At 40.2% G+C, this 12,782-nt stretch overlaps 1 protein-coding gene and 1 non-coding gene across 3 annotated transcripts in view; one reads left to right on the forward strand and one right to left on the reverse strand.

Annotated features, from left to right (window-relative positions):
- Positions 1-12,782, forward strand: part of KCNH1 (potassium voltage-gated channel subfamily H member 1) — a 418,364-nt gene that overhangs the window by 264,842 nt on the left and 140,740 nt on the right. The window lies entirely within an intron of this gene.
- Positions 447-551, reverse strand: LOC118887729. Its single transcript, XR_005018134.1, has one exon. It is a non-coding gene; the product is annotated as a U6 spliceosomal RNA (small nuclear RNA).

Genomic DNA, 12,782 nt, shown 5'->3' on the forward strand with positions numbered 1-12,782 from the left:
TTTTTTTTTTTTAGATGACTTTGGATTTATTGATGACTTTTTAAAAAATTTTTATTGGAGTACAGTTGCTTTACAATGTTGTTAATTTCCACTGTACAGCAAAGTGAATCAGTCACACGCGTACACGTATCCCCTCCTTTTTGGATTTCCTTCCATTTAAGTCACCACAGAGCACCGAGCAGAGTTCCCTGTGCTGTACAGTAGGCCCTCATTAGTTATCAGTTTTACACATAGTAGTGTATATACGTCAATCCCAATCTCCCAGTTCATCCCACCCCCCATCCCCCCGTGGTATCCACAAGTTCATTCTCTATGTCTGTGTCTCTACTTCAGCTTTGCAAGTAAGTTCATCTGTATCATTTTTCTAGATTCCACAATAAGCAATATTATACGATGTTTGTTTTTCTCTTTCTGACTTGTTTCACTCTGTATGACAGTCTCTAGGTAAAACTATGGAACGCTTCACGAATTTGAGTGTCATCCTTGCGCAGGGGCCATGTTAATCTTCTCTGTATCGTTCCAATTTTAGTATATGACAGCAGAAGCTAATCCTCATGCCGAAGCGAGCATGAGAAGCCTTTTTGAAAACGCACCATTGAGCAAAGACTTAAAAGGGGTATGGAGTTAACAATACGGTTATTTTGGTAAAGAGCCTTCTGTGGGGGTAACAGCCGGTGCAAAGACCATGAGGCAGAAGAGTGTCTTCAGGAAATAGCAAGGATGCCAGGGTGGGAGAATGAGGGTGGGGAGATGGGAGGGGGGCAGATAGAAGGTCACCATAAGGACTTCGGCTTTCATTCTGATAAAATGAAGAGTCGTAAAGACTGACTTAGATTTTAAGAGGTCAGTCTGGCTGCTCTATTGAGAATAGACTTTGGGGGGGGCGGTAAAACTAATAGCCACATGATAAGGCAGCCAGCTGGGCAACCACACAGGGTACTAACCTGTAAAGGGCACTGAAATAGCACTATTATAAGAAAAAGATTGTTCCTACCAGAACTCACCTCAGGGAAGGTACAGTACATATCAATGAAATTTAATCAAGGACATGAGTAGTTGGGTAACAAAGATAGCCACTGAATGCTCTCTGAGGTCTGTGGGTCTAGTGAACTGTAGGCTTTTTGTTTTGCTGAGTGGGGCACTACAGTATGGGGCCAGAGGTATGTTATCAGAACCGTAGAAGAGAGGCTTCCCTCCACTTTGAGCTCACACCTCCTTAGACTGGGGTTCTTATTGATCAGAGCATCCAGAGAGCCGAGTTTCAGTCCCACCGCCCTAAGGGGAAATGCAGGGCTGGATCCTCAATGACCTTGAATGCCCTTCAGAAAATACCTAGTTACATAACCCATACACACTTTCATGATGGCCTTCTTTTCCCATCTCCAGACCCCATAGGAGGAGAACCTATTCCTTTATCCTGGGAGCAGTTTTATTCCACTCTTCAGTAATAAAGATTCATTGCTACTCAGAAAGACATTGTAAATCATTTCTGAAAGCCTTCGCTCTTGAACAATGGGGTTTAGCTGAGGATGGTTCAGAGGATTAGCTGCTGCTGTCATAAAGATCTGGCCCCTACCTGGGAGTAGAGCCCTGGGGATCACTGACATGGATGAGTAGTTCCCAGAACCACAGTTCAGAAAGGACAGTCTAGTCACCAACAACCTGCTCTAATTCAGCACACTTTTGTTGAGTGCGTGAACCACGGCTTGTGTCCTTGATGGACTCACTTCTGGCTCTATCATCTGTCCCCTGAGAATAGCACTGTTGTCAATCCCACCTAGATTAGATCAATTAGCAAGCAAGAAGCAAGCTCATATATGCATGCTATTCATTCAAAGTGTGCATATAGGCATTTAGTATGAAGAACTGCTATTTCACTTGTAACTTTGTTCAATTATGATTATGGAGGGACAGAAGTACAAGTGTAATAGGAATTTTCTATATTAATCACCTCTGTGCACATGTCAAATTAAAAATGTGCACAGTGTCTGTAATTCTTTCCTTTTTCTTGGTGTTTGTTCTGAATACATTAACTGAAATATACATTTATGTCTGAATCAAATTTAAAAATTGGGGCTTGTATTTTATTCATCTTTTTAAAATTTAACTTTTCTAAATTTAACTTATTACATTTTGACACAAGTATTAATCTGAGATAGATTGGATATTTGAAAAAATTAGATATGAATTCTTTACCAGAGATAGCTTGAGAAGCACTGAACTAGAAAACTAAGAAGAGGGCATGTGGTACTATTTTTATTTCTTACCTGTGGAGACTCTCCAGACCCATCATCAGCTGTGCTCCGAGCTGTTTTCTACTTACAACAATGGGTTTATGGGACACCATCTACCTCCATTCTCCTGTCCTCACACCCACGACTGCACAAGGTGGTTCCCTATGGAGTTAGTAATGCTGCCCACAGAGAATGAAATGAAAATAATAAAGATAGAACTTCACATCAGCCCAACTCATTTGAGACAATAAAGCCAGCTATAAAAGAGTCAATCGAAAAGGTCAAACAATGTAGGGGGCACGGCATCTTACCCCTCATGGGAAGGAGAACTTTAAGGTTATTTTTCCTTTTCCTTCTTTCTAAAGGGAGCACAGCTATCAAAAGAAGAAAGCTGACAACCTCCAGTTCAGCTTTTAGGATTTCAGTTGAGAATATCTATGAAGTATTTTCCTTCTCACCATGAAATTATCTGCTAAAGCAATTCTGCAGTCACTCTGAATGCATACAAAGTAAAATGACTTACACTCTGAGAGTTACATTTCCAACTGACGACGTGCAAAAAGCAGCTTTGCAAAATGTACCTTTGTGTGTAGAGCCCAGTGAGCAATTAACTAGACCTCTTGAGCAAGCTGTGTAGGCACAGAGCCTGGGCAGCACCTTTGCCAAGTCTGCCCCGGGCCTGCCGAGGTGGCACGTGGCGACTCAAAGTCTGGTGGGAAACATATTCACCATCAAAGACCTAGTTTCTTAAACCAGGGTAGAATATGAATTTACTTTTTTCAACTACAAAATTCAATTCTAACCTTTTAAAAACAGCAGCTAGCAAAATCCTTCATGAATATGCATTCTCTCCTTAACTCGTAATTTTGTCATCCAACAAACATTAACAAATACTGCTATATTTCAAGGCTCTAGGTGGAGAACTGGGAAGATCAAAGATGCATGACAGTCTCTAAGCTAAAGGAGCATTTGCTATGTAGTAAACGAGTAATTATTGTAATACCTTATTTATACATTACAGCCTACATTTGAACATCACAACTGCCCTCATCCCAATGAAATAGGCAAGAATGAGTTATGCCATTTTGCCAAAGAGGAACTGGAGATAGGATGTATTAAATCATCTTCTTATGATCACACCGCAAAGGGCAGATCCAGAACATAGTGCTGGCTAAGAGCATGGCTTTGGGATCAGTTGAATCTGGGTTCACAAGCCAGTCATCACCTTAGCTGGTTATTTTGGATATATTAGCCCATTTGTGCTTCTGCCTTCTTGTCTTTTAAATTTTTATTATTTATTTATCTATTTTTTTTTGGCCGCATGGCATGTGGGATCTTAGCTCCCTGACCAGGGATCAAACCCACACCCCCTGCATTGGAAGTGCGGAGTTTTAACCACTGGACCGCCAGGGAAGTCTGCTTCTGACTTCTTATCTATGAAATGGAGATAACATCTGCCTCATAGGCTATTGTAGGATTAATTGAGAAAATGTTTGGGAAGATGGGAGGAACTCAGTAAGTGATGGTAGGTGTCATTATTTCATCAAGAATCCTTTATTAAGCTCCCACTTACATGCACTGCACTATGTGGAAGATAACCTAGACACAGGAACTCACGATATAATACAAGAGAAACAGACAAAGGATGTAACACAATAAAACAAAAGTGACAAATCAGGCACTGATAAGGACTGCCTCCTCAGTGTTCCTGTAGCAATATCTAGATCTCAGAGCATGTATGGAATATGCTGTCTTTGTCAGGGTCTCAGGCGCTCTACCCTCACCCCTCACCAGTAGATTATGAACTCCAGGTAAGTTTTAGTATTGTCCTAAAACCTTACTTATTTACTGTATAAATACTGATGGAGATCATAGAGTCAGGGAATGAGTGCACAGAGGACACAGCCATGGTCCTTGCCCCTGGGGACATGCCATGTAGCAGACACTCAACAAAAGCGTGCTGAATTAAGGTAGATTGTTGATGATTAGATTGTTCTTTCTGGCATTTTCCAGTTGTCTTTCTTTTATTGATTTCTAGTGTAATTCCATTGTGGTCTGAGCGCAGACACTGTATGATTTCTATTCTTTTAAGTTTGTGAAAGTGTGTTTTATGGCCGAGAATGTGGTCTGTCTTGGTGAAAATTCTGTGTGAGCTTGAGAAGAATGTGTATTGTGTTGTTGTTGGATAAAGTAGTCCATAGATGTCCATTATATCCAGTTGATTGATGGTGTTGAGTTCAACTAGGTCCTTACTGATTTCATCCCTGCTGTATCTGTTCATTTCTGATAGAGGGATACTAACATTCCCAATTATGATAGTGGATTCATCTGTTTCTCCTTGCAGCTCTATCAGTTTTTGCCTTGTGTAGTTTGACACTCTGTTATTAGGTGTATACACGTTAAGAACTGTTATGACTTCTTGGAGAATTGACTCCTTTATTTTATTGTTATTTTATTTTATTCATTTTCAGTTTTTATCTAAAACGAGGAAAGTAGTGCTGTGTTTTCAAAATTCACTTTTGAGTCTTCATCAGTAGCCAGTTCCAAAAATATTAGTTAACTTTAAATTATCTTTTGATGAAAAATGAATCCATAGAATTTTTTAGGCATAAATCTAGGAAAATAGATTCAAAACATTCTATCAAATTCAGAAAATATTTGGCTATAACTTTCGGCAGATGTGCTGTATCAATATCATCACCTCTTTCACTGATAATTGTTAAATTCTAGAACATGGGGTAAGTGTGGAAACTGTTCTTTTAAGTGTCGAGCTTTTGTTTTAGGTCTTTAATCTTATCTGCCATTGAAAAAAATTGTTTCTCCCTTACATGAAAGTATTAAGATCATTAAAATAGCAAAGACAGGCAAATAAACAAGTCTGGCTCTAATTCATATCTTTACAAAGTTGGGACCAAGCTGATTTCTTACCTTACTAAGAGTTTATTCTGCACTGCAGACATTGTTGAGAGAGCTTTTCCTCTCGATAACCATCAAACATCAACATGCAGTACTGTTGTTTATGATTAGCCGCCTTCTTGATTATTCATTCAGAGTCGCCGTGAATTTAACTTATTTACCTTTACGTAATTTACTATCTTTACTACGTCACTAAGTACAATGTTTAGTTTAGCTGACTTATTTTTGAAGCCAGTCTTTCTCAACGAAGGCAGAAGTGCATTAATGTACATTCTGGTGTAAGTTTATTAATATGGGTACTCACTCCAGAATGTTTTCCTATCATTGCAGCTGTGCTATCAGAACATACTTGTACACAAAACTTAAACTCCAGACCACACCTGTTGACAATATAATTCTTTTTAGCTTTATACATTTGAAAGCTAGTTGTGTCTTTTGACAATGAGCATGAAAAAATTTTTTAAAAAAAGATTCTTCCTTCATATCACTATCGTGTTCAAATCACATCTGTACTGAAAGATTGCCATATTAGCAGTATCATTGCACAAGTCAGGTTGCCATGAAAAATACTTCACTTGCTTTATTTGGTCTATGAGTTGGTCTTCCATATCATTAGCCTGGTATGTTAGTCTGTGGAGTCATTTGAAAGTGGTAGTGAAGCTATCTTCTTTGCCAAATATTCATGTTTCCAAACAAACACCTCTGTTGCAGATTGTCACTAATGTCTCATCAATTGCATAGGTTTTTTTGGTCTTAGCAACCTGAGGTGCTATTTTAGTAGACGTGCACAAAGCATTAATAAGTAAAATATTGAACATTTGCTTCTGTGGCTTTCTAATGCAATACTTTTTTATTTCAAAGAATTCTTTTAGTTTTGAGCTTTTTTTTTAGCCTTTTGTGAGTAAATTGCTGCCCAAGAAGTTTTGAAGGAATCACTAGTTAGAACATTTCTGCCAGTAACACACTTTTGGGTCTAGCATGCCATCCTCCAACATGGCTACAAACCCAACCCAAACTTAGTATACGAGGAATGATCCTTCAAAATAAAACTAGGGTGAAGTCTTTGGTCTCCATTTCTTCAGAGTCACTTCCATTGCCATTATTTGGTTTCTTTCTACTGATGCATTCAGATAAAGTATGTCTTTTCTTGAAACAAACAAAAAAGTCATGTGTAATTTCTTTTACTGTTTGTAAATTAGAAATAAAAATAAGTAATACAGTTTTTTCTTTCTCAATTTAGCAAGTAATGTTAAGCTATAAGTTAAGCATGGTTGATTAAAAATTGAAATCATGAGAATAATAAGTTAGAAAAGTAAATCAATGCCAACATTTTCTCTATCTTAGAAAAGTAAATCAATGCCAACATTTTCTCTGTCTTCCTTGTCTTTTTGTGGCCTCTCTCATCTGACTTCTTAATCGACACTTCTCATGTGAGCTGACGAGGAGGTGGGTAGGAAGACATTTCTCTAGTAATTGTTGTTTAAAATCCCTCTGTAGGCTAATTCATGGAAAAAACAGGGAGACCAGGGTTTCATGCCTTGTGTTTTACATTTCATGTTATTTCCTAATGAGTACAGTAGTATCTAATTGTGTCCTGGAGGAATGAGATGTCTTCATCACCCCATGTGTAAGATCCATGATTATACTGATTATATTTAACTGGATATGTGGCATCAAAAAAAGGTGCTAGCTTCAGGTCAACAAATATATTTTGAACATCTACAATATACAAGGCCCTGTGCTAGATGTAGTAGGGAATACTAGAGTAAGTCAATCATAGTTTCTGTCGTCTGTGAGCTGACAAATATAGGGTGTTGGTTATCTGTTGCTGCATAAAAAATTACTCAAAGCTTAGTGATTTAAAACAATAAATAATTTTTTATTTAGCTCATACATCAGCAGCTGAGCAGTGGTTCATCAGGGTGTCTCATTTCTGTTAGGTTGTCAGTAGGCTCAGCTCAAATAGGGACTGGATGATCCACTCTCAGGATGGCTCACTCACATGGGCAGCAAATTGGTCCCTGGATGTAGGCTGGGAACTCGGCTGGGGCTTTGAGCCAGCAACCCAGGTTGCTTTCCATGTAGACCTCTGCACAAGCTGCTTGAACTTCCTCACAGTATGATGGCTGGGTTCCAAGTGTTAGTGTCCCAAGAGGTCCGGACAGAAATGCATGGCGCTTTTAAGACCTAGCCTCCGAAGTCACATAGCATCTCTTCTACTAGCTTTATAGGTTGTACAAAGACCTGCCTTTACAGGCAGTCACAAAGACCCGCCAGGTTAAAAGAGAAGGGAGCAGACCTATTGATGGGTAAGTGGCAGGATTATAGAAGAGCGTGTGTGATGGGACATATTGTTGTAACCATCTTTAGAAAATACAATCTGCCATACAAGTTATTCATTCATTCATTCATTCATTTATTCAACAGATATTTATCAGGCACCTACTATGTGCCTGATACTGTTAAGAGCTGAGTATTCAAAGATAAATAAGACATGGTTTCTGCCCTAAAGGAGCTGACAATTGTAGGAGAGAAAGAAGATATAATTAACTATATGTAATAAATATAAGTATTATGCCAGAAGTTTATACAAATCACAGTGGTGACACAGAGAAGGAGAGGTGGTAAAATTTCTCAGGGAAGTTACATTTGTGATGGCTCTAGAAAGGTGTGTAGGGCAATAGTTCTCAAAGCGTGATCTGTGTATCCATGGGGATCCCCAAGAGCTTTTGGGAGGGAGTTTGTGAGGTCAAAACTATGTACATAATAACACTAAGGCATTGTTTGTCTGTGTTGATGTGTGCACTGATGGTACAAAAGCAATGTTGTGTGAAACACTAGCCCCTTAGCATGAATAAAGGCAGTGCCAAATTGTATTTGTAGTCACTGTATTTTTCACTGCTGTGCACTCATTAAACAAAAAGTTTGGTTTCACTCAAGAATGCCCTTGATGAAGCAAAAATGATTAAATTTATTAAATTTTGACCCTTGAGTACATATTTTAATATCCTGTGTAACAAAATGAGAATTATACATAAAGCACTTCTGCATACTGAAATACTATGGCTGTTTCAAGGAAAAGATTTTGTGCAATTGAATTTCTAACTGAAATAGCTGCTGTTTTCAGTACCGTTTTTACTTGAGAGAACAACCGACAAACTAGGGTTATTCAGACTTGGGTATTTGGCAGACATTTTCTTGAAAATCAATGAGGTAAGCCTGTCACTTCAAGGAAAACAACTGACAGTATTCGTTGCCAATGATAAAATTAAAGCTTTCAAGCAAAAATTAGAATTGTGAAAAACTGGTATCTGCCACCATGAATTTGACGGTTTCCAAAGAATGGTTTGATGGAATTGATGTGATTAACAAATAGGATTTTTTGGTCTTTTTAGTGAAATGTCTTGGTTTGGCACAAAGAAATGTGATTTTTGGAAGAGCTTTATAACTCAGTGAACCCATATTTTCCAAATGACCAATGCGTGATGTTCAGAATCATGCATGAGAAAAAGGTCCTTTCAAAGAGTAAGAAAGACCAATGGATTAATGTAACAGAGTACGATAATTTTATTGATGTAGTTTCAGACCCCACATTAAATTGTAAGAAACTACCACTTGTTGAATTTTAGGATAGTGTCAAAGAACAATGTTCTTTGACATTATCCGAAAAGGCTATTAAAATAGTCTTCCCTCTTCCATCTACATATCTGTGTGAAACTGGATTTTCTTTATGTACTTCAACCAGAACAACATATCACTTAAGACTGAGTGCAGAAGCACGTATAAAAAGTCTGTCATCTCTGAAGCCAGACATTAAAAAGATTTGGAAAAATGTAAAGCAATAATAGTCTTCTTACTAATTTTTTAATGTTTTGGACAATATTGCTATTTTCATCACGTATATTATCTATGTTAACATATGAGTTTATTATTTTTTTCAAGTGGATAAGCAAATATTTTTAATTTCCTCAGATTTAATTTCTAACCTGGTGAATAGTGATAGATGTAATCCACATAAATAAAAGCTCTTTGTTTTCCACAATCTTTTCAGAGTGGAAAGGAGGCCAGAGACCCAAATTTGAAGCCGAAGTATGACAGGGTCACATTCACCAGGATAATGTACATGCTGGGAACAAAGGCTTGGAAGCCCGAGTGAGAGAGCTAGGCAGCTCAGAGGACTGTACGTGCTCAGATGGGTGCCAGTGTGGGGCAGGAGACGAGCAGAGGTGTGAGACAGGGGGCTGGCTGGTGGGCAGGGGCCTGCGCAGTGATGAAGTGCTCAGGCACTTCGAAGATGAACTGCTTCGAATCTTGTTCCACCACTTGGTTCCTGTGTGATGTGGGGCAAATTACTTAACCTCTCTTTATCTTAGTTTTCAAATATTTCAAATAGGGATAATCATAGCACTGTTACCGACCAGGGTTCTTGGCCTCCTTAATCAATAGAGGCCAGACAAGAAATTCAGGCAAGGCTTTATTGGGGCCCCTGCTACAGCAGGGAGGGGCAAGAACAACTAACAGGTTCCCTTGCTCACTCGCACCCCAAGCGAGGGGTGAGCCAGTTCCTTATATGGAGTGAGGGTAGGGATGGGTCCAGGGGGTGAGCCAGAGGCGTGGCTTAGGTGTTTTGCCCACTGCTTTGGTAGTGTTGAGTGCAGGGGGCTCTTCAGAAGTGGCAGTTGGATTTTTGGTCTCTTTGTATCTTTTTGTCCATAATTTGCCCCAACTGCACATACACGCAGTTATTTTTAGTCCCTTATAGTTTCTTTGTATTTTGTTGCTCCAGGAGATGTTTGTGCAGGTGCAAGCATGGCAGCAAAGGGTTCCAGGTCCCAGGTCCCAGGTCCCAGCCTGTCTCAGCATCTATTATCTAAGTCTGTAAGAATTTATGAAACAATCTCTATAAAATACTTGATGTGGTGTTTGGCACAAAGAAAGCTCTCAATAAGTGTTGGCTATACTAAGGTGTTTGGACTCTATTCTCTAGTAAGGAGAGTATTGAGAGGGTTTTTAGCAAGAAAAAGACATGACTGGATTAAGATGTGCTGTAAGTGATATACGGGGAGGCTGCGTGTTGTAGTTTCAGCTTTTCTTGATGCAGTATGGTCCTCAGAGCAAAACACGTCTGAGTTCCACTGGCTATGTTTGGGGTGGAAGTCTTCAACCTCACGCAGCCCCCTGGGCATCCCAGTGCAACACTTACTTTAGGAGCAATTTTACATACAACTGGGAGTCAGTTCTCTTCTGTGGAAAATTTTGCTAGTCTAGTAACTTTCAAATTTGCATTGATTTTTTTTTTTCTCCTTTTCTCTCAAACAGCACTTCATGTGCTTTACTAGTTACAAAATCATTTCACTCTCCTCAAGTAATTGGCTGCCTAGTGCCTGTTCTTACATTACCATAGTTTCTGAGGTGGCCAGATGTTACCGTGAGCACACAGTCTGCAGAACTGGGCTGGGCCGGGAGCAGCCCATTGGGAGAAGAGGCACTAGGGGCCAAGAAATCACTGGGTTATTATGGAGAGTGAAATTCAGTTCATCAATAATGTATTGAGAGTTTACTCTGTGCCAGGTACTGAGAAGCAACAGAAGTGAAAGAATGTACCTCCCACCCCCATCTCAGAGAAGTTTGCCTGTCCTTGTGGTAAGGAGGATGAGGCATGTTTGCAAATAACTACATTGTGAGTTGTGTGTGACAAGTGCTAAAATAGAAGTAAAAGAAAAGTGTTTTGGGAGCCCAGTGGAGAGCCTGCTTCAGGCTCCGGGAGGCTGGCAAAGACCTCATGGCATTTGAGCTGGGCCTTGAAAGTGGGGTCAGGTTCTAGAAGGTAGGAAAGGTCTTTCCATGGAGAGAACAACATGACTAAAGGTAAGGATGTAAAGCAGGCAGCATTGGACTTCCCTGGTGATCCAGTGGTTAAGACTATGTGCTTCCAATGCAGGGGGCGCGGGTTCGATCCCTGGTCGGGGAACTAAGATCCCAAATGCAGCATGGCCCCCCCCCCAAAAAAAGAATAAAGCAGGCAGCATCAGCAACATGATTTGTGGGGCTCAGTGCAAAATGGAAATGCGAGGCTCCTTGTTCAATAATCATTAAGAATTTCAAATCAGTGACAGCAGAGCATTTAACCAAGTGGGGGACCTTCTAAGGGCAGAGTCCATGTGACTGCACAGGTTGTATGTCCATGGACTCAGTCCTCAATGCAGGCTGCACACGAGGAAGGGAAGGACTCAGGGTTGTCTGAAGCATAGCTGTGTGACTGTGAGTGGTGGAAGACAAGTGTGCAAAGGCAGGTCGTGTTACCGAATGCAAGTTTTGTGAGGCCAAACCAACTAAAAGGTCAGAGTTTGGAGCAGAGAAAGGTTTATTGCAGGGCCATGCAAGGAGATGGGTGGCTCGTGCCCAAAAAACCCCGAACTCACTGAAGGGTTTCAGCAAAGCATTTTTAAAGGCAATTCAAGGGAGGGGCGTGGTTAGTTGTTGCAAACTTATTGGTGTAGGAATCCTTTGTTCTTGCAGCTGTCTGGATAGGTCAGGTCATGATGTTCCCATAAACCTCCAACAAGACAAATGTTATTCTCTGTTCTGCAACTTTTAATCTCTACATGAATGGACTCAAAAGTCAGAGCCCTGAGAATAGGCTATCCTGTATATTTTAGGCTATAGGCAACATTGCTTTTTTTAAATTAAATCAAATGATTTGTGTTCGAATTTTATTTATTTATTTATTTATTTATTTATTTATTTATTTATTTATTGGCTGTGTTGGGTGTTTGTTGCGGTATGTGGGCGTCTCACTGTGGTGGCTTCTCTTTGTTGCAGAACACGGGCTCTAGGTGTGTGGGCTTCAGTAGTTGTGGCACATGGGCTCAGTAGTTGTGGCTTGTGCTCTCTAGAGCGCAGGCTCAGGAGTTGTGGCACACGGGCTTAGCTGCTCCGCGGCACATGGGATTTTCCTGGACCAGGGCTCGAACCCGTATCCTCTGCATTGGCAGGCGGATTCTTAACCACTGCGCCACTAGGGAAGTCCCTAGGCAACATTCTTAACTCAAAGCAAAAGCAATAGAATAAAGAGGTTAAAGTAAAAGAAACAGATCTAATGTGGAATCAGATTTGTTCTTCCCTATTACAGTTGCGCTACATGCTTGGACACTATGCTTAGGAGGATGGACTGGATGGGGAACCCCTGAGTTTGGAGCTGGGATTGATACGACCAAAAGAATGCTTTGGAAAGATGGCTACTGCAGTGCAGAGGCAGGATTTGAGGTGGTTTGGGAGGAACTGAAGAGAGGACCAGGGCTTGGGAAGCAGTTGAAATGTGGACCTTTTGAAAAGGAGTGGTTCTAGAAGAAGCAGCAGGAATGGAATGGAGAAAGTGGACACAAGAAAGTGGACACAAGACATTGAGAAGGGTGAGGAAAGGAGTATGCAGAAATGATACCAAAATGTTTAGCCTGTGTGATGGGACTGATAAGAAAAGTTGAAAGAGAGTTGGTGTGTGAGGAAGTCAGTCATTCAATCCATGTTCTTTGAACGATTGGCTAATTATCTGCAGTGGATTTAACCAAGCAATAAGAGTTAAATGGTGGAAATAACTGAGTGTGTGTACATTCTTCTGCAAAGGGCAGTCCC

Source organism: Balaenoptera musculus, chromosome 1 (assembly GCF_009873245.2).
Source record: "Balaenoptera musculus isolate JJ_BM4_2016_0621 chromosome 1, mBalMus1.pri.v3, whole genome shotgun sequence".
NCBI classification, from domain to species: domain Eukaryota; kingdom Metazoa; phylum Chordata; class Mammalia; order Artiodactyla; family Balaenopteridae; genus Balaenoptera; species Balaenoptera musculus.